Raw genomic sequence first — 25,731 nt, 5'->3', positions numbered from 1 at the left:
CAGGTTTCATTCCTACACATTGGCTACTGAAAGAAACTATAAAAAATAATGAAACTATTCTGACTGGGTGCACCACAAATTCATGTTATATAAATCCAACTGGGCCCTCACAGCTGCAAGGCAATTCTTTTCCACCTCTTTAATTAACTTATTATCCTACTTAACCTTGCAGCTCTTCCAATTTTTTTTAATCCTTCTATAAACCTCCCATGGTCTCCTCTAGCCTCATCCCTTTACTGAGAACTTTGTCATATATTTTATTGAGGTACTTTGTTGATTATTCCCTCTTCTCTCCTCTTCATCTCACATTAGCAAGGTATCTTCTACCACCATCTTCTCCCTCACTCCTGTCTCACATAATGAGGTGGCCCTTATCCTTGCCAATTAAACCCCTCTATATGCATAAGTGATCCCATTCCATCCCATCTTCTCCAGTAGATTGTCCCCTCTATTGTCCATACTCCCTCCACTTATCTTCAATCTCTCCCTGACTATTGATTGCTTATCTACAAATATGCCTGTGTCTTCCCAAATCTAAAAAAAAAAATCCTTTTAACCATACATCTCCATTATTGTCCTGCATCTTTCCTCTCTTTCGTGGCTGCCAAACTGCAAAGGTTGTCTACAACAGATGACTACTTCCTTTCTTCTATCTTCATAATTCTTTACAGTCTGACTTGTTGTCTCAACTAAAATTTCTCTCCGACGTTACTAATGATCTCGTAATTGCCAAAACTATGGCCTTTTCTCAGTCCTCACCCTTCTCTGCAACCTCTCTGCACCCTCTCACCCTCTCTGCAGCTTTTGACACTCTTGATCACTCTTAACAGTCTCTTCTCTAGGGTTCTGTGGCATTACTCTCCCCTGGTTCTCCTCCTACCTATCTGAGCAGTTCTTCTCAGTCTTCTTTGTTGGATCTCTAGGTCCCGGTCACTATCAGCATCCCAAAGGGTTCTGCCCTGAGCTGTCTTCTACTCTATACTATTTTACTTGATGATCTTTTCTGATCCCTTGGATTTAATTATCAACTCTATGCTGATGATTCTTAAATCTACTTATCCAGTCCTACCCTCTCTGATGACCTCCAGTCTTGCATATTTAATTACCTATTATACATCTTAAGTTAGATGTCCTATAGATATTTTAAGATTAACATATACAAACTAAACTCATTATTTTCCCCAGCAAATCCTTCCTTCTTCCTATCTTCCTTATTTCTGCCAAGGGCTCTACTATCCCCTTAATATCTTGTACATACTCCCTTCTCTTCTCTGACACTGCCACTTTCTGGGTGCAGGCCTTCCCTCATCACTTCACACCTGAATTAGTGCAATGGCCTGATGATTGGTCTTCCAGTCATCACTGTTTCTCCCCCTCCAGTCCATTCTCCATTCAGCAATCAAAGAGATCTTCCTAAGGTGCAGATATGACCTTGTTATACCTTACTCGGTAAATTCCAATAGTTCCCTATCACCTGTAAGATCTAAAATCTTCTGTTTAGTGTTTAGTGTTCTGTCTTTTATAAACCTCCACTTACCACCCTTCCAATCTCTTTCCCGCCTCCCCCCTGCCATAATCTTCAACCCAGGTACACTGGTCTTCTTGATGTTTCTCATATAGGACACTCCATGTCTTGGCAATGGGCATTCTCACTGGCTCACACCATGCCTAGAACACTATTACTCCTCATCTCCTTCTCCTGGTTTTCATGCTTCCTTCAAGTGTCATCTATAAGAAACCTTTCCTAGTTCTTAATTTTAGTGCTTTTCTGCTGTTGATTATTGCAAATTTTATCCTGTATTTGCTTTATTTGTGCATAATTGACTTATAAATATTATAAGTTATATTATAATATAATTATATTATAATATAAATATTATATTATAAATTGACTTTATAAAATAAAAAAAAATTTATTTTATTGACATAATTGGCATATCACTTTCCGCATTAAATGTAATCCTTTTGAAAGCAGAAACTGTCTTTTACTTTTCTTTGTACTCTCAGAGCTCAAAGCAGCGCTTGGCAAGAGTGATAAAGGTTTGACTGACTGCCCAATCTTCTCCAGATCACCCAATCACGGACAACACCGCGTCCAATGAGGCACTTCACGGTGACACTGCCTTTTACTTTGGGCCTCATCACCTACAAAACTGTCTTTTGTCCTTCACTCATCATTATATCCTAACACCTTGGGCACTCGGCAGTGGAGGGGAAGACAGTCTGAGAGGAATGATCTTCTGAAAAAGTCAGGCTTGCACATTCCAGAGAGCCACTGTCAACGATAAGGGCAGCAATATCACCATCCATGGAGTACTTCAAAGTGCTGAGTTTAAATCCTTGAAATCTAGAAAGGAAGGAAAGCAGCAGTTTGAATCATGATAACCGAATGCTGGATAGAAGAGCTTATAGCTCTCTTAATAGTTCTTGCATATAAGTCCTCACTATAATATGCGTCACCCATTTTAAGTTCATTATATTTCTCCCTTTACCTTTAGATGTTATTGTGTCCATGATTTGCAGATATACAGAGTTACAGGAAAACCATTGGTGATAAAAAGTTTCATTTTTGTTTTAGGGAGAAGCTTGGGGGGGTTCAAAAGCAATGTGTTATTTCTCAAATGCAACCTTTCTTTTTTCTTCTGTTTAATTTTGGTCCTAGCTCATTGTTCAGTGTCTGTCCAAGTACTGGTGTGACAGCTCAATGGATTGGTTAGCCATCAAAATATATGATTGCCTTGTCTATCAGCATTCTTCATCCATCTAGTTTTTCCCATGTGGATGGGCATCTTCTTTAGTAGGCTCTTTGGTTTGCCTGTGGCCAAAGAGGAAATTGTCTCAAGCTACAAATTGAAAGGTACATTTTCAGACAAAGTGTATGCGTTGACCTGTTTGTTTGATTATATTTATTTGTTACAAGAGTTTTGTTTCTCCTTCTCTCTTCCTCCCCCACTCCTTTTCCTCTCCCCTTCCCTCTCCCCTTCCCCCCCACCTCAAAACCATACATAGGTTGGGGGACTGAGGTATTTGGAAGGACAACAATTGTCAAAATAAAAAGGGCATTTTATTGTTTTTAAAAAGTTCAGAAGGGGCGGCCAGGTAGCACAGTGGGTAAGAGCACCGGCTCCAGTGTTGAGAAGACCTGGAGATCGAATCCCGGGCTCAGACACTTAGCACCCACCCAGAAACACCTGGCCATGTAACCTTGAGCAAGTTACTTAACCCCAATTGCTTAGGGGTGGCCAGGTGGCTCAGCGAGTAAGAGCACCGGCTCCAGTGTCGGGATGACCTGGGGATCAAATCCAGGCTCAGACACTCAGCACCACACCCAGAAATAACTGGCCGTGTAACCTTGAGCAAGTTACTTAACCCCGATTGCTTAAAAAAATAAATAAATAAATAAAATAAAATGTTCAGAAGTGAACAGAAGTTCGAAAGAAAACACAGATAAGCATGATGGCTTTGAAAATAGCCTATTGCATTTCATACATACTTAGAAGGAGAAGCAATAGAATAGAGACTCACAGTTTCACTCACGTGCAGGAAATGGTCATTTTATGCTGTGTTTGTGAAGAATAGGTTTTGTTTTTTTAAAGGAGGCTCTGTAGTGTTCTGATGCTTGCTGCAATGGTCACAACGTCATCTGCCTGGAGCACTGGGAAAACCATACCATCTCTAGAGAATCCATTTTCCATTTGAACTTCTGTTGGACTGCTATTGTTCAATCATTTTCAGTCAATCCCATTTGGAGTTTTCTTGGCAAAGATACTGGGGTGGTTTGCCATTTCCTTCTCCAGCTCATTTAACAGATGAGGAAACTGAGGCAAACAGGGTGGAGTGACTTGCTCAGGGACACAACAAACAACTAGGGTCTGAGGCCAGATTTGAACTTGGGAAGATAAGTTTTCCTGACTCCAGGCCCTGCACTCTATTCACCTTGGCCTCTTTGTGCTGGACAGCCTACATGAAAGTGGCAAATATCTTTGGCATAACATATGTCTCCCTTTCTTATCCCTTTCTTGGTATTAATAATCAAAAAACTGTGGAACAGATGTGGTCATACCTATTAGGGAAACATCCTTATCTTAACACATACACAGGTGACTTCTTGTCTTTTGCGTTATTGATCAAATTTTTTTAAAAGAATCCCTTAAGAATCTGTAGTTGCTTTAGAAATTTAAGAATCTTAGTCAACATATAAGTGCCAAATGAAATGGAAGCAGGGTGGCATACTGTATAAAGTGCTCAACTTGGGAGTTATAAAGACCTGGATTCAAATCCATTCTTTCACATTTACTTGCTCTGGATCTCTGAGTTACTTACTTCTCCTTTGTTTTTTAGGTGAATTCCCTGGGTCTGTCTTCCATTCAAAGGATTAAAGGCATTTGCAGATGAATAATATGTGCTATCATAATAGAGGAGGGAATAATCACTTCTAGCTAAAGTGGTCAGGGAAAGCTTTACAGAGAAATTGGTTTGGAAATTGGACTTTGAAGAATATTTGGGAATTGGAGAATCAGCGATACCAAAAGAGAGATTTCCAGTAATACTACACAATTTAAGCACATATTTGGAAGTGGGAAAGTCTAAGGTGTATTAATTTTAGGATCAAAGAAGATACTGATTTTATAGAGTGAAGGATTTATTTGGGGTGGGGGTAGCTAGGTAGTACAATAGACAGAATGCTAGACTCATCTTCCTGGGTTCAAATCTGTCTTCAGACACTTGCAAGCTGTGTCAAGAAAACCCACAAAGGGGTCATGAAGAATTGAACACTACTAAAACAACTGAACAACAACATTTATTTGGGGAAGGAGTGTGAAATTAAAGTAGGTCTAGTGTAAGCAGTTGAGCTTTCATTGGATCCCTATTATGTCATCCAACAAATTAGATATTTTCTTTAAGTTGTCATTTAAAAATCTGTTAAGTATGTCACCATGCCTTACCTAGACCATGTAAAACATTCAGATCTTTATTTATAGGTCAGAAACTTTTAGAAGTTAGAATTTCCATTTTTGGATTATGTAATTTGACATCCTTATTTATAGTGTGTAACAAATAGCAGTATATTTGTGTTGGGCAGTCAAAGTTTTAGTTGTTCACTTTTTTTTTCTTTTTGGAGGGGGGAAGGTAGGGGAATTGGGGTTAAATGACTTGCCAAAGGTCACATGGCTAATTTAATGTTAAGTGTCTGAGGCCATATTTGAATTCAGGTCCTTCTGACTCCAGGGTAGGCACTCTATTCACTGCGTCACCTAGGATTTTAGGACCATAATGCTAAAGTAATATACTAGGAAGATCACTTCAATGAGAGTCAGGAAACCTGGGTTTTAGTCCTGGCTATAGCATTAACCAAGTAGTTGCAGGTTTGGGGCATATCCTTCTTAGACATGCGTTCCCTTTCCATTAAATGAGAATATTGGCAATGGCTATAATGTGGTAAAGGATAATGACACATAGAACCCTTAATGATCAGTCTCCATCCTAGAGATCTGATAAGGAAACATATCCTCTTCAGTAGAGAGGTAGATACTAGGAAGGTAGAATGTAGAATATAGTATAGAATGAAAATGACAACACAATATTCTACAAATTCTAGGATGCAGTTAAAGCAGTCTTCAGGGGAGAGAGGGGGAATTATATTCCCAAAATATATATTTTTTAACAAGACAGAAAAGGAGAAGATTAATGAACCAAATATGCATTTTTTAATTAGAAAGTCAATAAGACAACCCAAAATAAGGACAAAAAAGGCAATCTTGAAATTTAGAAGAGAAACAGATAAAATAGAAACAAAAACAAAGACTACAAACTACACAAAAACAAAACAAAAAATTAATTCATTGAAAAGAATGACAAAATTGTTAAACCTTTAGCCAATCTAATTACAAAAAAGAAGGCAGAAAATCAAATCAATAAAATAAAGAATGAACAAGATGAAATTACAACAGAACCAGAAGTAAAAATAATTATCTGAACCTAATATGCACAGTTATATGCCAATAAGACTGAGAACACAAAAGAAATAGATGATTAATATTATTTTCAAAATATAAACTAAAAGATTTAAATATATGTGTGCATATATATATATAATAAAACTAACACCACAAAATAGAGATCTAAAATTATTAAATCTCAAAAAAGGAAATAGAACTAGGTATAAAGGCAAAACTCCTGGTCCTGATGGATTCACAGGAAAATTTTATCATGTTTAAAAAACAAATAATACTAATGCTACACAAATTTCTCAAAAATTGAAAAAGAAAGTACTATCTTAATTTTCTTTAATGAGATAAACTAGTCCTAGTACTTAAATCAGGGAAGGATAACACAACAAAATAAACTAGTATTATTAATGAGTATCAATTACAAAATTTTAAATAAAATCTGATATGACTATAGAAATTTACCCAAGAAACCATTCATTACGACAAAGATTAATTTATACTAGGTTGGGAAGGATGATTCAGCACTGGGAAAGCAATAAACATAATTAATCATATTAAAAACCAAGCACATCTAAAAACCTATGATTATTTCAATGGATATGGAAAAAGCCTTTGATAAAATACAACACTATGATAAAAATTACTAAGTATAGATATAAAGTGATTTTTTTAATATCATAAAAATATCGTATCTAAAACCAACAGTTCAGTTGTGAGATGATGAGGGCCTGCACCAAAGAGCGAAGACAGCATATTTGTGAGATGTTTTAAAGGTGAAACTGATAGGCAATTGATTGGATATGGGGAGTGAAGGATTGTAAAGAGTTGAGAATGATACCTAGGTTTCAAGTTTGAGAGAAGGGGAGGATAGTGGTACCCTCAACAGAAAGAGGGAAGTTTGAAAGGGTGAAGGATTTAGGAAGAAGATAGTAAATTCGGTTTTGGACATGTTGAATTTTTAAGACGGCTACTAGAAATCCAGTTCTAGATGTATGAAAAGTGATTGGAGATACAAGACTAGAGGGCAGCAGAAGGTTAGGGCTGGACAGGTAGATTTGTAAATCATCAGTAGTGAGGTGATAATTAAATCTATGGAAACTGATGAAATAACCAAGTGAAGTAATCTGGAGAAAGAAGAGAAGAGGGCCTAGGACAGAGCCCTGTGGGACACCCATGGTTAGTGGTTAAGACCTGGAAGAGAATGCAGTAAAGGTGACTGAAGAGTGGTCATATAGGTAGTTGAAACAGGAGACAGTGGTGTCCTTAAAACCTAGAAAGAAGAGAGTACCAAGGAGAAGATTATCGATGGTGTTAAAAGCCACAGAGAGGTCAAGAAGAATAAGGATTGAGAAACGCAATTGGATTTGATAGTTAGATTACTGGTAACTTTGGAGAGAGCAGTTTAGTTGGAATTATGAGGTTAATTAACAGACTGTGGTGGGTTAAGAAAAAAAGTGAGAAAAGGAAATTGAGGCATGTTATAGAAAGCCTTCTCAAGGAGTTTTTCTACAAAGAGCAGAAGAGATATAAGATGAATATCAAAAAGGATGAAAGGACTAAGTGAAGGTTTTTTGAAAGTGGAGAAAACATGAAACATATTTGTAGGCAGTACAGAAAGAACTAGTAGGGAGGAAGAGATTGAAAATGAGAGAGTGGAGATGAGAGAAGGGGAAACCTATTGGAAAGAACAGGATAGGATGATAGTAGAGGGGTTTGCTTTGTCAAGGAGTAAGGCCATTTCTTCAATATGAAATAGGGGTGAATGAGAAGATAGTGGCAGAAAATATCTGTACAATATGAGATGGGGAAGGGGAGAGAAGAGGAAACTCTCTGTAAAGATCTTCAATTGTTTTTTCCTGTGAAATATGAAGCAAGATTCTCCTCTGAGAGGTTGGTCAGTGGTGAAGGGGAATGGTTTGAGGAGAGTTGAAGAACAGCTGTGGTGGACAGTGGAATAGTGACTAGCTTAGGTTGCATAACATAAATATGTAGTGGACCCAGTCAGAATGGTTACATGAGTTTCTCTACCTTCATTTGGTGGTATGTGAGAAGGACTGAAGTTAACAAATGGTTGGATTGATCCAAGGCTGAGGGTTGGCAGGGTGTAATCAGTGATATGATAAGGTGACCAAGGACTCAAAAGAAGAGGACAATGTAGATTTGAATTGGTTCACCAGAGATGAGGAAAAGAAGAGAGAGTGGCTACAGCAGAAATGATGGCCTGCGAAAGAACTGAGAGATCAAGGAATTAGACTCATGGTATGGACAGAGAGTAGGGTTTAATAGGGAAAAGCAGAGGGAGAGATGGAAAGTCAATATGTCAGATAAGATTTCAGAGTTCTTGAACAAAGAGGTGGTGCATTTGTGGGTGATAGCAAGATCAAGAGTATGATTATCTTTGAGTTCGTCCAAGTGAGTTGGAAGAGTAGGTCATGAGAAGCAAATAGGTTGAGGAACTGAGCAGTTAGAGTGTTTGAGGAAGTATCAGTTTGTATTCTGAAGTCTCTTGGTATAAATGCAAGAGTTAGGGAGAAGGTAAAGATTGTAAGTCAGAAACTTAACTCATTGAGGAAAAAAGGGGAGTGGCTGTTAGAATTTTGATTGGGTGGAAGATGTCAATTGTAAAGACCTCATCAAAGGAGACATTACTTAGTGATGGAGGGAGAAGGGAACTTGGAAATGGCAAAGGAGAGCAAGGAGTATTCCAACTCCCCTGCCTCCACCTGTGAGTTGAATGGAATGAGTTAAAGTGAAGCCAGTACTGGAAAGAATGCCCAGGGATGCTGTGTCATCACTGGGGAGTCACGTCTCAGCAATTGCCAGAAGATAGAGGGAGCAGAAAAGGAAAAGATTTAAGAGGAAGGCAAGTTTGTTGCTTATAGGACAGGAATTCCAGAGAGCACAGTGGAAGGAAGGGGTGGATTAGTTGAGACTTTGGAATGGGGAGGTTAAGGAGGATGGGAATAAGGAATATGGTGGTAAGGAATGGGGAATGTGGTTTGGATGATGATCTACAGAAGTTCTGAATCACTGTGAAGTGAAGGGTATGGCCAAGTGTGAATGTCAGTCTTTAAGGTGTCTCTTCTCCCAGAAGATTCTGGAGATCAGTCTGGAGATGAGTAGCACAAGATGTAACTACAGCATATGAATAGAAAGAAGCATAAAAAGACTCATATGAACTGATAAAAAGTGATATAAGCAGAGCCAGGAAAAGAATATACACAGTGATTATCAGAATGTAAATAGAATAGCATGCACAAAACAACTGAAAATGGATGTTGAAAAATTATAAAGAACAAATTTGGCTCCAAAGAAGAGATTTGAGAAGACATTTCCCCTAACTCCTTTGTAGGAGCTGGGAGTCCACAGGTGTGGAACATTGCACGTGTCAAAATTTTTTTTCTCTAAAATTGATTTTTCTGAATTTTTTCTCTTCTTTCTCTTTTTTTTCTTTAAAGAAAACTTCTGAAGCAGAAAATTGGGAAAGAATTTTTATAACCAGTGTCTCTGATAAAGGTCTCATTTCTAAAATATATAGATTTGAGTCATAATTATAAGAATATGTCATTCCCCAATTGATAAATAGTCAAAGGATACGAACAGGCAGTTTTCAGAAGACGAAATTAAAGCTTTCTATAGTCATGTGAAAAAATGCTCTAAATCACTATTAATTAGAGAAATGTAAATAAAAACAACTCTTAGGTACCATATCACACCTACCAGATTGGCTAACATGACAAAACAGGAAAATTATAAATGCTGGAGAAAATGTGGGAAAATTGGAACACTAATTTATCATTGGTAGAGTTGTGAACTGATCTAACAATTCTGGAGAGCAATTTGGAACTATGCCCAAAGCGACACAAAAAATGTGCATATCCTTGGACTCAGCAACCACTTCTAGGGCTGTATCCCAAAGAAATCATAAAAATGGGAAAAGGACCCACATGTACAAAGATATCTATAGCAGCTCTTTTTGTGTTGGCAAAGAATTGGACATTGAGGGGATGCCCATCAATTGGGGAATGGCTAAACAAATTGTAGTATATGAATGTAATGGAATACTATTGTGTTATAAGAAATGATGAGCAGGCAGACCTCAGAAAGACCTGGAAAAACTTATATGAAATGATGCTGAGTGAAAGGAGTGGAACAAGGAGAACATTGTATACAGTAACAGCCACAGTGTGTGATGACTGACTTTGATAGACTTAGCCCTTCTCAGCAATACAAGAACCTTAAACATTTCCAAAGAACTCATGGTTAAAAATGCCATCCACACCCAGGGAAAGAACTATGAAGCCTGAATGCAGAGCAAAGCAGACTATATGCTTTCTTTTTTTGTTTTCTTTTTTCTCTCATGATTCCTCCCATTTATTTTAATTCTTCTCTACAACATGACTAATGTGAAAATATGTTTAATAAGAATGTATTTGTAGAGCCCATTTCAGATTACACATAATCTTGGAGAGGAGAGAGGGGAGGAAGGCAGAGAATATTTAAAACCTATGGAAGTGAATGTTGAAAACTAAAAATAAATTAATTTATGAAAAAAAGAAAACTTCATATAAGAGATGGCTTGATGGGTAGGATAGAGGGGGAAACTTAAGTGAAGAAACACAAGATATCAATGAATATTAAAATATAAGAAGCAATGATTAATTACAATGAACAATCTTCATCCTAGAGAAGTGCTGAGGAAAAACATATTTTTCTTTTTGTGCCTTTTGGACGGCAATTCAGGTTAAGTAACTTGCCCAAAGTTACATGGCTAGTTCTTTTGTGTGGGTGTTAAGTGTTTGAGGCTGGATCCGAACCCAGGTCCTCCTGACTCCGGGGCCGGTGCTGGAAAAACACATTTTGACTCGCGAAATTATAAAATGAAGGTAAGACGATTCTCTGAATTTATGATGTAAATGACATGGAAAATTATTCTCTGCATGGAAATTTAATTTACATGCAGTACATCTCTATTGCATAAAATGAAGTATTTTTATTCCAAATATCCTTAGGCAGAAAAATTTAAAATCACATGGCTTTTCCCTCTTTACTCTGCTTTCCAGTCAGGTTTACTTAGTTTCTTAGGAACAAGCTTCTTCTTATTCAACTCTTCCTTGTCTCCCTGGGATCTCTTGGTCCTCCTAGAGAACATTAATATCTTCCTCCCAGGCTTAACATTATCCACTTAGGTATGTGACAAAGAATTTTCTACCTCTAAAGAGTATTCTACCTTTCTCTATTAAAATATCCTGGTCTGTTAGGTAGTATGCTGGCTAGAATGCTGGGGGTGAAGTCAGAAAGAATCATCTTCAAAAGTTGAAATCTAGCCTCAGTCACTTACTAGTTATGGGACCTGGACAAGTCACTTAACCTGTTTGCTTCACTTTGATCATCTGTCAAATGAGCTGGAGAAGGACATAGCAAACCACTCCAGTATCATTGCCAAGAAAACCCCAAATGGGGTCATGCAGCGTTATACACAAATGAAAGAGTGAACAACAAAAATTCAAACATCAGAGCTCTGGGAGGCAGGCCAATGCAAGAAATCTCTGTGTCACTGGTCCTGAAATCACATACCTCATGTCTCAGTAATTTTCCCTGGCTTAGGCTTGAAGGACTGCTAGCTTATTTAGCCTGATCAGGTCTAAAAATCTTAAATGATACTTTGAATGACATTTTTATTGTCTTTCCAACTTATTATTAATAAATTTTGTTTTGACAAAGATAAACATCAAACCACAAAGTATGCTCCCTGAAAATAAACAAAACAGAGAAAGTGTAATTAGAATTGTGAGTGTTTATGCAACTGTAAACTTTGGTGTTTCATTGTTTATTAAAACAAAGCATGATACATTTAACCTTTTTTGTTATTGTTTAATGTTATCTTTATTTACACAGCTCTAAATAGTACATAGTTTCTTTTGGTTCTGCTTTCTTCTCCCTGCATCATACCATACGTCTATCTGTATTTTTTTGAATTCTTCATATTTGACACATATTTCTAGGTCAATATTCCATTAGTTTTATATATCAAAATGTGAACTCCTTGTAAATCAGTCAGTCAACAAGTATTTATTAAGCTTTTAATAACATTGTGGTTAATCAACGTGAATATGAAGAAAAGTAAGTCCTAAGGAATGGCCTGGGACACATGCAGATTCTGTGATTTGCCCAGGTCACTAAGGGCCAGAGAAAGGAAGTAGTGTAAGGTTTCCCCAAGTTTAAGCATAGCACTCCAATGTATCTTGTTGCATCTCTTATTATCACATACTATAATTTATGCAGTCATTCCCCAGTAATTGAGCACATAGCTCGTTTCTAACATTTTTCTATCATGAATTGCTATGAATATTTTCGTACAGATAGGTCTTCTGATCAGTAAACTCCTATTCCTCTGGGGTATAAACCCTGTACCAGGACTAATGGGTCAAAAGATAACTGACACCAATTTTGTAAGTTTTATTATATAATTCCATATTGCTTTCCCAAATGGTCAAACCAATTTACAGCTTCATCCAAAGTGAATTAAAACAGCATGCCAATTTTCTCTGAGTTTCAACAACACTGAATTTTTCCATATTTAGGAGCATATAAGGACTATGTTTTCAGCAGGAGGCCTCTAAGATCCACTGTACCAAATGAAGAACCCTTCCCAAGACTGAGAAGTAAGGCAGAGGGAGCAATGTGATCTGAGTTAGGAATTTCAGAATTCTAGACCATGGAGGTGGAACACTTGGGAGTGATTATGAGATCAAGGGTATGACCATCCCTGTGTGTTGGCTGAAGGAGATTGAAGGTACAGGTCAGGTTGAGGAGGTTGGTGACCTGAGAATATGGGGCATTGATTTTATATTGAAGTTTCCAAGTATGAGGGCACAGATTAGGGCGATGAAGAAGACAACAGTCCAGGTACTGAGAAAGGAGGGAAAATTACCTTGGGGGCAGGTAAGATGACAGTAAAAATTTCAGAAAAAGGATATTAGACATGGAAGGAGTAAACTTTAAAAGAGAAGTTGATTAATGAGGACAACACAAAGATTCTGGAAATGGCAGGGAGGGCTAAAGGTTTGACTACTTCTCTTTCAGGTCTTATCAGGAGACACAAGAAGGTGCTGTCATCCAGTACTTGAGAGGGTGACCAGAAATGATGTGTCTTCTGGAAGGAGCTTGAAAGAAAGGAAGTTTATTAACAATAGAGCAGTACTGAAGGGGGCACAATGGTATCTGGGTTAGAGCAAGATAAGAATTTGAGGGGTGTAGGACTGATATAGATAGAGATGAAAGAGATGGGAGTGAGAGCAGGTAAAGGGGATTTTTGCCTAGGGAGCCACCAACTCTGAATCACAAGGATTAGGAAAAGGGTATTTGGGAGTTTGTTTGCCATAGATCAGAATCATTTGCCTGGAGATCCCACCCTTAAAAGTCCAATAATCCCTGGGGCAGCCAGGTAGCACAGCGAGTAAGAGCACCGGCTCCAATGTCCGGATGACCTGGGGATCGAATCTGGGCTCTCAGACACTTAGCACCCACCCAGAAACACCTGGCCGTGTAACCTTGAGCAAGTTACTTAACCCCAATTGCTTTAAAAAAAAAAAGTCCAGTAATCCCAAAGTGAGGTATTAGTATGTTTTCTTTCAAACATAAGAAACCAAATTGAATGTTTAAGTTAGTAAATACCTATTGGTTATATTCCCAAGGGTCTGACTGAATTCATAGTCAAAACTAGTTCCTTTGCTTTATTCCAAGATGATGAAAAATGAGAAAATAACCCACATCCAGGTACTCCCTTGGCTCCTGGACAAATTTGGTGTCTGATGTCTGACTTCTGGATGAGGTTCTGGTGTCTGAGGTCTGGTCCCATAAGGTGTTGGAGATGGTAAGCAAAGTAATACTGGAGTTAGAAAGCAACATAATGACCACCCTTCAGGAGTTACAATCTGGAAAGGTAAAAGATAGTTTCTGCTCTTGAGGAACTCACAATTGAATGGGGAAGGCAAAATGTAAATAACTCTGTACAAATAAGATAAACTGGGAATAATTAATTAAGGAAAAGCATTAGAATTAAGGATTAGGAAAACATTCCTGAAGGTAGGATTTTAGCTGGGACTTGAAGGAAGCCAAAAAGTTTACAAAGGCTTTCCCCCACCTAAAAACAGTAAATGAAAAAGGGAAAAGAAGACCAATATTTCTATCGTAGAAGGAAAACCTTCGCCCAGAACTCCCAGAACAAATGGGGCTCTTTCCACAGGGATTAAAAACCTGAAATCAAGTGAAATTACCTCTGTTCCTTTCAAACTGATTTGGCTTAGTGTTTCTGTAGTACCATTAACCCACTGGTACTAGAAGGGACCAGGAAGGACTCTTACCTTCTCCTGTTTTAACTACTGAGGGGACCCTCTTCTCTGGGCTCAATTAAGTCACAAATGCGAAAACAAACTAGCATTGGGTTCAGGGAAGGACTGCAACATTCTTCTTCTTCTATCATGAACATCCCCCTGCTTTGGACCTACACTCATCAAGTTTAATCCCAGAAAGTTCCTTTGAGCCCCTGTAACAACACTAGGCACCCAAAATCTTTCCAAAAGATTGCTAGTCATGAACAGGACAATAGTTCCTAATGCATCCAACTATAGAACAAAGCAAGGTAGGGCAAGCCTTGAACACATGTGGATTAAGCACATGGGGTTGATTACTTAAGGTCTCTAAGTTAATACTCAAACCTTATTCTATAGACTTGAAGTCTACAAGGATCTCACAATAAACAAAGAACTTATGTCTGCTTAAAAGTAAAAATGAAAAAAAAATATTTATAAGCTATCAGTGAACTCTAGGTGAACTGCTAGGCAATGGAATTTCAGGGATGCAAAATCACACTACTAATATTAACTATAATGTGTGACAAAGCAGTTGGGTGATCTTGAAAAAATGGGCCCAGTAATTCAATATATACCAGTATATAAACTTTCAGACAATCAACATTTATCACAGAGAAACTGGGTCTGGTTTCTAAGAAAATATAATGGAAAAGAGGCTATTCAATTATAGTATAAAACAAAAAAGAAAAATGTTAAATTCCCCCCCCCCAGATCCTGTGAAAACAGGATATCTAAGAATGAGACTCTCAGATGAAGTCTGTCCAAGGGAGTACTTGAAAATGTGAAAAGCCCCAAAATTATGCCCCCACAGTACAGCATCCACTCTGAGATGACTTCCCCAATTCTTACTCAAATTGGCAGGTTGAGTCCGTGGAGGGAAGGAATACTAATATTGATGTTCTTCATTGTTCTAACAATAAGTAATCCTTAGGGGCTACATGGGTCATTCAGGGATGACTAGCACTTCTGGTGTGAAGGTTTGCCAGTCTCTTTCAGGGTTGTTTATCCACCTTTGGTGTCTATCTCTTCCACCCAGCTCTCACCTGTGGCTCCAAGAAGCTGTAGCATATGTAGAGGCCACAACCTAGTGAACCTGTCTAGGCAGACAAGTTAAACCACGTTGAAGGTCACTGACCGGCTCCAAACCCCTCAGTGAGAGAGGCAAATGTCTATCACAAGCATGTGAAGATATCCCCCAGGGAAATGGTGGATGAAAACAATTTGTTCCAATGGCCGTGAAGGTAGTTGAAGCAGGTGTATGGAGCACTCAGAGCTTGCTGAGACATCAAAGATGTCACAAGGGCATTTGCTTCCTCCCAGGTCATTGCCAGTCCTCCTCTCCTGACTTTTTTTTTTACCACTGGATTTAGGTAACCTGGGAGAGTGAGATTGACAACTTTGTGCAACTCTACCCGACTTAAATCCATCCCATGACATTACTGGTCATCTCTGAAAACAAAGTATGAACAATATCACAAATACACAAAAAGAAATTGAGAAAGACCAGTCACTCAGGAGAGTAGAAGCAAAAGGGAAAGTATCCAGGAGGAGATTATGGCAGATATGCAACACTAGCACAACAATGTTTCCAATTGATAATTAGCCCAGACTTTTAATGAAAAACCAGCTTTTTAGCAAAGTACCTACTAAAATACTATATAAAGGACAGGTGGCATAAAATATCTGCATTTAGAAAAAGTACAAAATGAATAACAAGGCTTGGGGCGGCTAGGTGGTGCAGTGAATACAGCACTGGCCCTGGAGTCAGGAGGACCTGAGTTCAAATCCAGCCTCGGACACTTAACACAAAAACTAGCTGTGTGACCTTGGACAAGTCACTTTACCCCAATTGCCCTCCAAAAAGCAAAAAAAAACCCAACCCAGATAAATAAATAACACGGTGTTTGGGCAGGGGAGGGGGGCAGTAGCAGTTGTAAGGATCAGGAAAGGTTTCGTCTAGATTAGAAGATAGTGCCTGAGGTACATCTTGTAGAAAGCCAGAGATGCTAAGACGCAGATGGGAAGGGCAAGTGCATTCCAGATGTAACCGGGGTGGGTGTTGCTAGGTAAGGCAGAGTTAGCAGGCTGGTATTAGAGCCTTTGTGCTCCCTCTTCCAGGGCTGTCTGGAGAGGTGGTTTCAAGTGTGACCTTTTCACTGCCCTCTCTCCGTACCCTGCCTCTCTGGAGATTTAATCCGTCAGTCTGTAAAGCAATTAGCTTGCTTTTAGGCTAGGGGCAATATAATGGCCTTCTGGTCCATGGGCTCGTTGTTTCTCTCCCCCCTCCCCCCACATTTACATAAGGCAAACAGTTACTAGCTTTAATTACAATAGCTTAGAGCCTCTAGTTAAGAAAACTCACATTTAGATAGAAGTTTAGCTATCCTATTTAAATTTTGTGTATTTCCAGAAAACTCTTGACTTCTTTAAAGGACTAAATGAAAGAAAAAACTTTTATTAAATTTATTAAAGTAAAGGGACTACGTAGTCCCTTTCTGGAAGTATAGTACAGTGGATAAAGAGCTAGCATCCAGTTCAGAAAGACCTTGGTTCAAGTTCGGACTCTGATACCTACTGGCTGTGTGGCCTTGAACAAATTAAATTGCCTTTAGATGCCCAGTTGTTCTTGATGACTCTCTAAGCAGTACTGTAAGTTGCAGAACTGCATTGGTAGAAAGGAATTGCCTCATCTTGGAATTCCCCACATAAATAAAATCACAACTGCAGGCCCTAAACCTATTCCTGTAAATTCTGGGGGCATGAATATAAGCAAAACAAGTCCAGACCCTTAAGGAGCTAACATTCCAATAGGGAATTTCTAAAGGGGAGTCAAAATTGGAAATCAGGGGAGAGGAGAAAGAGTAGACATGAGTATCCTCCCAGCAGCAGAGTTTGGAAATTGCCAGGAAGTAGTGTGGTAGCCTGGTCTGGGCAAGTAAGCCAATAAAATGCTCATCAATCAGAGCTCAGGGTCTGAATTCACGAGGGAGCGCAGGCAACACACTGGTTGGGCAAGATTAAGGTGAAAGCTTAGAGTCTAGGGCCCCAGGAGCAAGATCAAGATAGAAGAAATGCTTACATAAAAGATCTAAGTATATTCCACTGGATAGGCATGGTGTGGAGAGTGGGAAGATTTTTTTTTTAACATCAGCCCTCGAAGAAGGGATTACAACTGTTAGATTCAGTCTAAGTTCTTTCCAAAGTGCCTGCACAGACACTCTTCACTAATTCAGTCTCTCCCTTGAGTATCTCCTTTCACTCACTGCATCTGAGTCACAGGTTCTTTCCGGTCTCAGGGAGCACTGAGGATGCTGTCTTCTTCACTGCTCCTGCTGCTTAGTTATTGTAGTCCCCACTCCTTCCTCTCAATCTGCTCTCTCAAAGACTGGATGAGTTTAAAAACTTCCAGCTATGACTCAAGTCCACCTTCTGGCTCAGAGATTTCAAGAGTCCAAATTATTTTCAGAGCTGAAAGGGAATGCTTATCCCTCTGGACTACAAATCTCAGATGCCTGTCAGTTCTCAAACTCATTTCATGAGTGTCAGAGACAGCCAGTGGAAGAGCATGGGAGACAAAGGGTTATATATGAGGAAAAGAGAGAAGGTCAGCTTCTATGAACCATGGAGTTCATGAAATAGACTAATATATAATAAGGCTGGAAAGGTAGGTTGGAGCCATGTTGTGAAGGACTTTAAAAGCCTCATGGAAGTGTTTAGAGACAACTGGGAGCCATCAGTTGACTAAGTAAGTAGGTGAGTGATATGGTAAGATCTTTGCTGAAGGAAAATCACTTTGGTTTCTCTGTGAAGGATGGATTGAGGAGTAGATGAAAACTTAGGCAGAGAGAAAAATTATGAGGCCATAGTAATTGTCCAAGAAGTACATGACTTGAATTATGGTGTATTAGTAGGAGGTAGATATTGGATTCAAAAGATGTTGTGGAGATAGAAATAGCAAATTTGAGGACTTTATTAGATGTCATGATAGAGAGTAAATGAGTCAAGGATAACATTGTTATTAAGCTAGATCAGAAGGATGGTGGTACTCAACAGAAATAGGGAAGTTCAGTACAGTGGTTGTTTTGGAAAGATTAACCATGAGTTCTGTTTTGGGCTCATTAAATTTTAGATGTTTCTGGGATATCCACCAGGGTGAAATGTACAGTAGGAAAATTGGTGATGGGAAATGGAACTCAGGAGAGAAACTTGTTTGGCTAGATATGTAGATGATAATGAAACCCATGGGAGCTGATGAGATTACCAAGTATAGAAAGTCCAGGACAGAGCCTTGGAGTACACCCATAGTTGGAGGCATCATGACTAAGCCTGCAAAGGAACCCAAGGAGGAATTGGACAGGTAGGAAAAGAACTAGGGGAGTGTAACGTCATAAAAACTGAGAAAAAGAGAATATTACAGAGGAAAAATTGGTTAATAGTTTCAGATGACGCAGAGAAGTCAAGAAGCATGAGGATCAAAAAAGACCTGCCAGATTTGGCAGCTGATGGTAAGGAACTTTGGAGAGATCTTGAAGAGAATATGGGGGATAGTGCTAGGAAATAGGTTTCACCAAGTTGTAGATGGCTTAAAAAGTTTGTATTTAATTGTATAGATGACAGGGTTTTTTTTTTGTTTTAAGCAGGAAAGTGATGTCCTGAGACTTTTAAATTAGGAAGTTTATTGTGGCAGTGGAATGAAAGTGGTCATAGTAGGTGTACAGTAGGAGATGAGAACCTGAACTACAGTAGCAGCACTGGGAATGAAAATTAGATGTAGGAATAAACTCATTCAGTATATAAATTTCTTGAGGGCAGGGATTTGTTTTTTAATTTTTCTATCCCCAGCACCTAGCATAATACATTAAAAATAGTATGACCTTATTGTTTTCTAATGGAAAGGGAAAGAAAGAGTAATAAATGAGACAAATTTTGAATCTGAGGGAATGATGCTGTCAAAAGAAATGGAAAAGTTAGAAGGAAAGGGAAGCAGGTTGTTTTGGAAAAGTAACCTGTTATTTTGGACATACTGAATTTGAGGGATTGTGTGTAAGATAAGAGACAGGAATTTAGTTGCAAATGTTCCATAAGTAGTTGAAAATACAAGGTGAAATTCAGGGAAGAACATGGTCTAGAGATATATATTTGGGAATCATCTGCACAGAGCTAACAGTCAAAGCCATGAGAGTATATGGAACTTGCTGAGAGTACAGACCAAGAGTTTTTTTTAAACCTTTCCTTCCCCCCCTCCTTAATAGTATCCCTCCCCCCATTACATGTAAAGATAGTATTTAACATTCATTTTTGTAAAATTCTGAGTTCCAAATTTTTCTCCCTCCCCAAGACAGCAATCTGATATAGGTTATACATGTACAGTCATGTTAAAGATACTTCAATGTTAATCATGCTGTGAAAGAATCAGAACAAAAGAGAAAACCATGAGAAGGGAAAAAAAAGTGAAAATAGTATGCTATGATCTGCATTCAGACCCCATAGCTTTCTCTGGATGTGGTTAGCATTTTCTATCAGAAATCTTTTGGAACTGTCTTGGATCATTGTATTGCTGAGCAGAACTAAGTCTATCAGAGTTAACCATCATACAATGTTGCTGTTTCTGTGCACAATGCTCTTCTGGTTCTGCTCTCTTCACTCAGCATCAGGTTTTCTGTATTCTGCCTGCTCACCATTTCTTAAAGCACAATAAGATGCCATTCCATTCACAGACCACAACTTGTTCATTCCCCTATTGATGGTCATCCCCTCAATTTCCAATTCTTGGCCACCACAAAGAGTTGCTATATATATTTTTGTACATGTGTACATTTTGTACATGTCCTTTTTCCTTTTTTATGATCTATTTGGGATACAGACCTAGTAGAAGTATTGCTGTATCAAACAGTATGCACACTTTGGTTGCCCTTTGGGTATAGTTCCAAATTGCTCTCCAGAATGGCTGGATCAGTTCACAATTTCACCAACAATGCATCAGTGTTCCAATTTTCCCACATCTTCTCCAACATTTATCATTTTCCTTTTCTGTCACATTAACCAATCTGAGAGGTGTGAAGTAGTACCTCAGAGTTGTTTTAATTTGCATTTTAGAGCAAGAGTTCCTAACCTTTTTTTGTGTTTTTGACACAAATCTTTGACAATCTGGTGAAACCTATAAACCCTTTCTCAGAATAATATTTTTGAACAATTAAGGAAATGTTAACTTTCAATTAGAGTTAGTGAAAATTAAAAAAAAAATCTTTCCCCATCCAAGTCCAAGGACTCCCTAAAATTTATCAACACACTCTTCTGGGATCCATAAATCCCAGTTAAAGGGCCCCTGGAGAAAGATGAGGAAGAAGAATAGAACCTGACAGCCTTTTAGGAAAAAAAACAAAATTCAAGAAATTCATAGAAGTCCATGGAAATACTTTTATCATCCTGAGATGGATGATAAAAAAGGAAACTTATTAATATGCTAATTATTGGTCAAATTTTATTAAGCATACAAAAATGAAGTACAAAAAGCTGGCAACTCTTGAAAACTTTGGAGCAAAGGTGGTCAAATTAGGATATATTCCACTCTTTCCAGTAACTCATGCCATAGATATGAAAATTAAAGAAACAAAGTATGAAATTAAAAAAAAATTATTCAGTAGTTTCCATTGCATAAATAATAAGTACTGATGAAATTACCTTCAAAGTCATGGTCTGACTACCTAACAATAAATTGCTTATGTTAATCTCAAATTATAACTTTGTATATATAGGTTAATATAAATTTTGAAAATCTATCAGTTTTCAACATTTGGCATCAAATTATTTTGCATCACTCATCTGAAGATACATTTTATTTTTTACTCTAAACTTCTCATCTGATTTCTATTAGATCTTCAATTTTTTTCAAGCTATAACTTCATTTAAAGTTTAGAAGTTATATAAACACAAAGTTGTATCAGTCATAGTTTGTGCCCCAGTCCATATTCATGAAAGTTTGGTATAGGAATGTTTTTCTCTTGTATGTATTTAAAATAGCCTAGAATTCTTTTTGGTTTGCCATTTTTATAGATTATACTCCAGAGAAGAATATGTGAATACGCACTATATGTATATAATTTAAATTTATAAAATTATGTCCTTTGCATTATTTTCAATGTTTCCCAAACCTAAAAATAAATGACAAAGTTATAACGTCTAAAAATACAAATGTATTGTCAAGTTAAGTATATGTATTGATCCACGTTAATTTTATTTGTTCACATGTGGATATCCACAAGTAAATTCAAACACTTTTTCTAAGCCACCATAGTTGCTCAATACTGGTGAAAAAACCATATCATCAGCAAATACAATTTATTTTGGTAAATTAAAATATAACTCATAGTTTCATAGCATGACTTAGAAGGTAGAGTCCTGAACTTCAGAAAGGCCTCCAACTCAGAACGTTTAATCTTGCTTGGCCCTAAATTCTTCAATGGTAAAGTTTAGACTAGATGTTCTCTGAGACCCTTCCAATTCTAAATAAAGGACTGTATAATACTGGGGAATGGCCTATGGAGAACACAGTTCCTTGACCAGGGTTAAGATTTAAGCCCACCGAGGTCTTTCTGTTTCCATTATCTATTAGATGAGTATTGCCTGGGGAGACCTGGGAAAGATCTTAATTTAGAAAGGTCAAGGTCATCCACTGCATTCTGGGCTATTGTCAGTTGTCCAGACTTCAGTCTTGTCACTGTACTTAGATGACCAGAGGAGAGAGTAATACTGATGACTTTGTGAAATTCTGCCTCAATTAAATCCAAGTCAGGTACAAGTCAGTCAACCTGATGATGCCATTGGTCCTCTGAGAATGAAAGACAACCACCACCACCACCACCACCTATTAGACTCTAGCAGATTCAGGACCAGGAAAACTCCTGAGTTCATGTATAGCTGAACCAGTTTAAAATATAATTGAGAAATGTTCAACAAAATAAATGAAGATACAATATAATGTTACCTTGAGGTTTTCTAAGTCTCTATGGCCTGCAGAAATTTATTTCTATTTGAATTTGACACTTCTGTATTAGATAACTACTTTCAGTATAACAGTATGTGTCTTAAAGAGTTAATCTTAAGGTTTTAAAGAAGTCTGTTCAGAGCCCCTATTGACTATAATATTGTGAAAAAAGCTGGAATTGGAAGACAAAATTCAATATTTATTAACTGTATAAATCAGTTTCCTTATCTGTGAAAGGGGAATATGTTTACTCCCTATTTCACAGGGTTGTTGTAAGGAAGGTACTCTGAGTTATTAGAGCAGCCATGGCCTACAATAGAGAGCTGGCCTCTGAGCCATCTGTCACTGTCACATACAGGCTCTGTAGTCATAAGCAAGTCACTTACCCTCAGAGCAGGTGTCTCAGTAGAGGGAGTTCTTTAGGAGTTACCTATATCAATGACATCACAGGGCTATTTCTTATTCATATTTATTATGAGTCATTATGAACAGCTGAATTTTATGGATAACTAAATGTTTATCTACATAAGCAACAAAACTTTTAAAAATGTTAGCTATTTTTGGATTGAAATCCTTCTAAATTCTTCCTGATTTAAGGTTCTAAGGTATTTCATGCTTCCTTGCCTTTTTAAACAGAGTACACAGAACACAATTTCATCTTTCCATGAAGATGACTCAGCATCATAATTATGAACATCATTTACTGTGATGCAAGAGTGATGCCATCAGGGCCTAATGAAGTGTGTAGGTCTGTTTGCCCCTATACTAAATGGCCCCAGACGTGTGTTTTTTTTAAGTTGTCTCTATATTTCAGTTTTTCTCATTTCTTGATACTTGGCTGTCAGAAGTTTTTCTGTGCTGTCAGTGTACCTTTGGTAGCACCTCTTCTACTATCTAATTTGCTGCTTTTGGTCTGACAGTGAAACTGGCAACTAATTTATTGGACTCATTATTAAGTCTGCAAAATAAGAGTTCATAAGCTCTGAGAGAAGTCTCCATGGCCTCTCCTATAAGTAAGACTAGTGAAAGAACTTCAAGCTTGGATTTTATGTCATCTATTTTGGCTACTCAGAGACCTTTGCTGCTTATCTGCCGGCTCTTTGTTTGTGTTCCAGATAGATGAGGTTGCTGGATAGGTGAGTTCTAGATAAGTAAGGTTATTACTATGTAATTGGATGCATCATCTCTATGTTATATAAGTATGAGAACTTATGAAAGTTTTATGAACCAATTTTCTTCTGTAAGTCCACTATATTTTTTAATCTGTTAGGTGTCCTAATAATTTAAAAGAATTAACATGACTGAAGTGTGAATTCATATCTATGATATCATTTACTCATGTCATAGAATCTTTTTCAATCAATTGAATTTTATGTACCCCTCATTCTGATTTTGCCAAACTTCTAAGTTATAATTAACAAGTCACTCTGCCTCTCCAGTTCTATTTTTATATTAACAAAATGAAATAGTAATGTATACTTATGGCAGAAGTAAATAATGAGAAATACAAAGTTCTTTGGGGATAAAATGCCCAAATTTCTAAAATTATTAATATTGTTACTTTAAAGCCAGGATATGAAGGGTAGGAACAATGCCCCAGTGATCTCACAATTAAAACTGAGTGTGGTTCATTCAGAAAACTTAACTTGCTAATATGTAGCAAGGCACTGCAGTATGAAAAAGTATTCTGTGTTTTTTATAACTTTTCTGGACCAAAACAGCATACATCAGGAACTAAGAACCTTTGTTCTAGTTGTCACAGGGTACTAACAGGGAAAAAAGGTATCAATTAAGACCAATATCTCATGGATACCTATCTGCCTTTCATCGATTTAGATTGTAACCTATCTATGCTGTCTCATCCTATGTGATTCTTGTCCTTTTTCTCCATAATTCTCTTAAACAGAATTTAACAGTTAAAAATTAAGACGTCCCACTCACCTACTTAAGAGGAAATAGAAAATTAAACTAAACAAAAAAATAATCCACAAAATCAATAGCATTAGCTAAGAGAGACAAAAAGGGGTTAATGCAGAATAGAGCGAGGAAAAGACAAAGGGGTAGGGGCAAAGGAGAAGGAAGAGGCCCTCAGTAGCCTCTGAGATGAACAGATGTGCTAAAAGCTATTGTGTCACCCAATCTGTCTACATCAGAGTAGATTATTAAAATATTTTCAGGGTCTGTCTTCTGAAATTGTTTTAAAATACCTTTTGCATTGAGGAACTTGTCTAAATTTCTTTTAAAATCTTTAAGTATATCCTTCTAGTATTTCATTAAGGGTAAGTAGTATTTCATTAAGGGTAAGGGGATGTTTTTCTCATCTCCAGCCCCAGCACAGTATCCCATACATATTATAGTAAACAACTAATACATTTTTGTTAAAGGGAACTGTTAAGGCTTCCTTACTGTAAAGCTCTTAAAACTCAAAATCCCTTCCAAGTACAAAACCTTAAAAATTAGGGATGGAGAACAGACTTTATTCCAAAAAATACTTACAGAACAATGCGATCAGTTAATTTGCTCATCAGTCTCAAAATTCCTTTGACATTCAAAAGTTACCCTGCTTTCTCCCAGGTCTAGAAGACTGGGGTTGCCTAATTATGTCTTTAAGTTACACGTTAGAGCAAAATGACGTCCCCCTACTTTAGGTGGGTAGGAGACACTGAGCAGAGACCACCAGGAAGATTCCCTAACTCAGCCTGGATCATACTTTACCATCAGCATTAGTATTTTGATCAACACCATTACCAAAATGACTCCCAGGTTACTTTCCTGGGTTTCGCTCTCTCCAACCCTGTGCATTTAAATGGAAAAGCGAGGAACGGCCCGTTTCAGGGCGTCGAACCCTACTTTAACCTTGGCCCAGGCCCTGGTCGACATTCACGCGGCCTGCTCCAGGTGACCCGGGGAGGGGCAGCCGACCCAAGTGCTCTTCCATGGGGATCCAGAAGGGACCTTTTAATTAGCCGCACCTCGCTTCCAGCTCCTCAAAATAACCCGAGGCTCCGGCCCGCCGCCTCCCAAACCGTCAAAGGCAGCAGCCATGGGTCTGGGTCGCAGCGAGGTAGGGGCCGTCTAATTGCGCAACGTCCTATCACGCCCCAGCCCCTCCCTCCGCCCCTCTCTGATTGGACGTAGAGGAAGAGGGCACAACATCACCCAGAGAGGTGCACACACCCCGGGGAATTCCATTTCCTCTAGGCCGTCCGCGTAATCCTTCCGGCTAGTTCCCGGCACGGGGTTCTTCCTCGTTACTCCACCAAACTCTCGCGAGACTTAGGGTAAGGGGCAGTGAGAGGTGGAGAAAGAACCAAAAGTATCCATCACGAAAACGACTCCTAACCTCTCCCCGCCCCGTAAATGCCAAGCCTCCGGGACTGCCAGACAGCAACAGGACTCTCGCGAGATTCGGTTTTCCCCC

General features: G+C 38.2%; 1 long non-coding RNA gene across 1 annotated transcript; it reads right to left on the bottom strand.

Moving 5' to 3' along the window:
- Positions 1-1,899: 1,899 nt before the first annotated feature.
- Positions 1,900-25,731, bottom strand: LOC138166146 (uncharacterized). The gene is made up of 2 exons (XR_011169544.1): positions 24,807-25,731; positions 1,900-2,347 (listed from the first exon to the last, which is right to left on the bottom strand). It is a non-coding gene; the product is annotated as an uncharacterized lncRNA (long non-coding RNA).

This window comes from Petaurus breviceps, unplaced genomic scaffold (genome assembly GCF_028583685.1).
Source record: "Petaurus breviceps papuanus isolate PSGF00001 unplaced genomic scaffold, PetGlider_PUasm1.0 126, whole genome shotgun sequence".
Taxonomy (NCBI): domain Eukaryota; kingdom Metazoa; phylum Chordata; class Mammalia; order Diprotodontia; family Petauridae; genus Petaurus; species Petaurus breviceps.
Note: the sequence above shows the minus strand (reverse complement) of the source record. Positions and strands in the feature narration are given on the sequence as shown.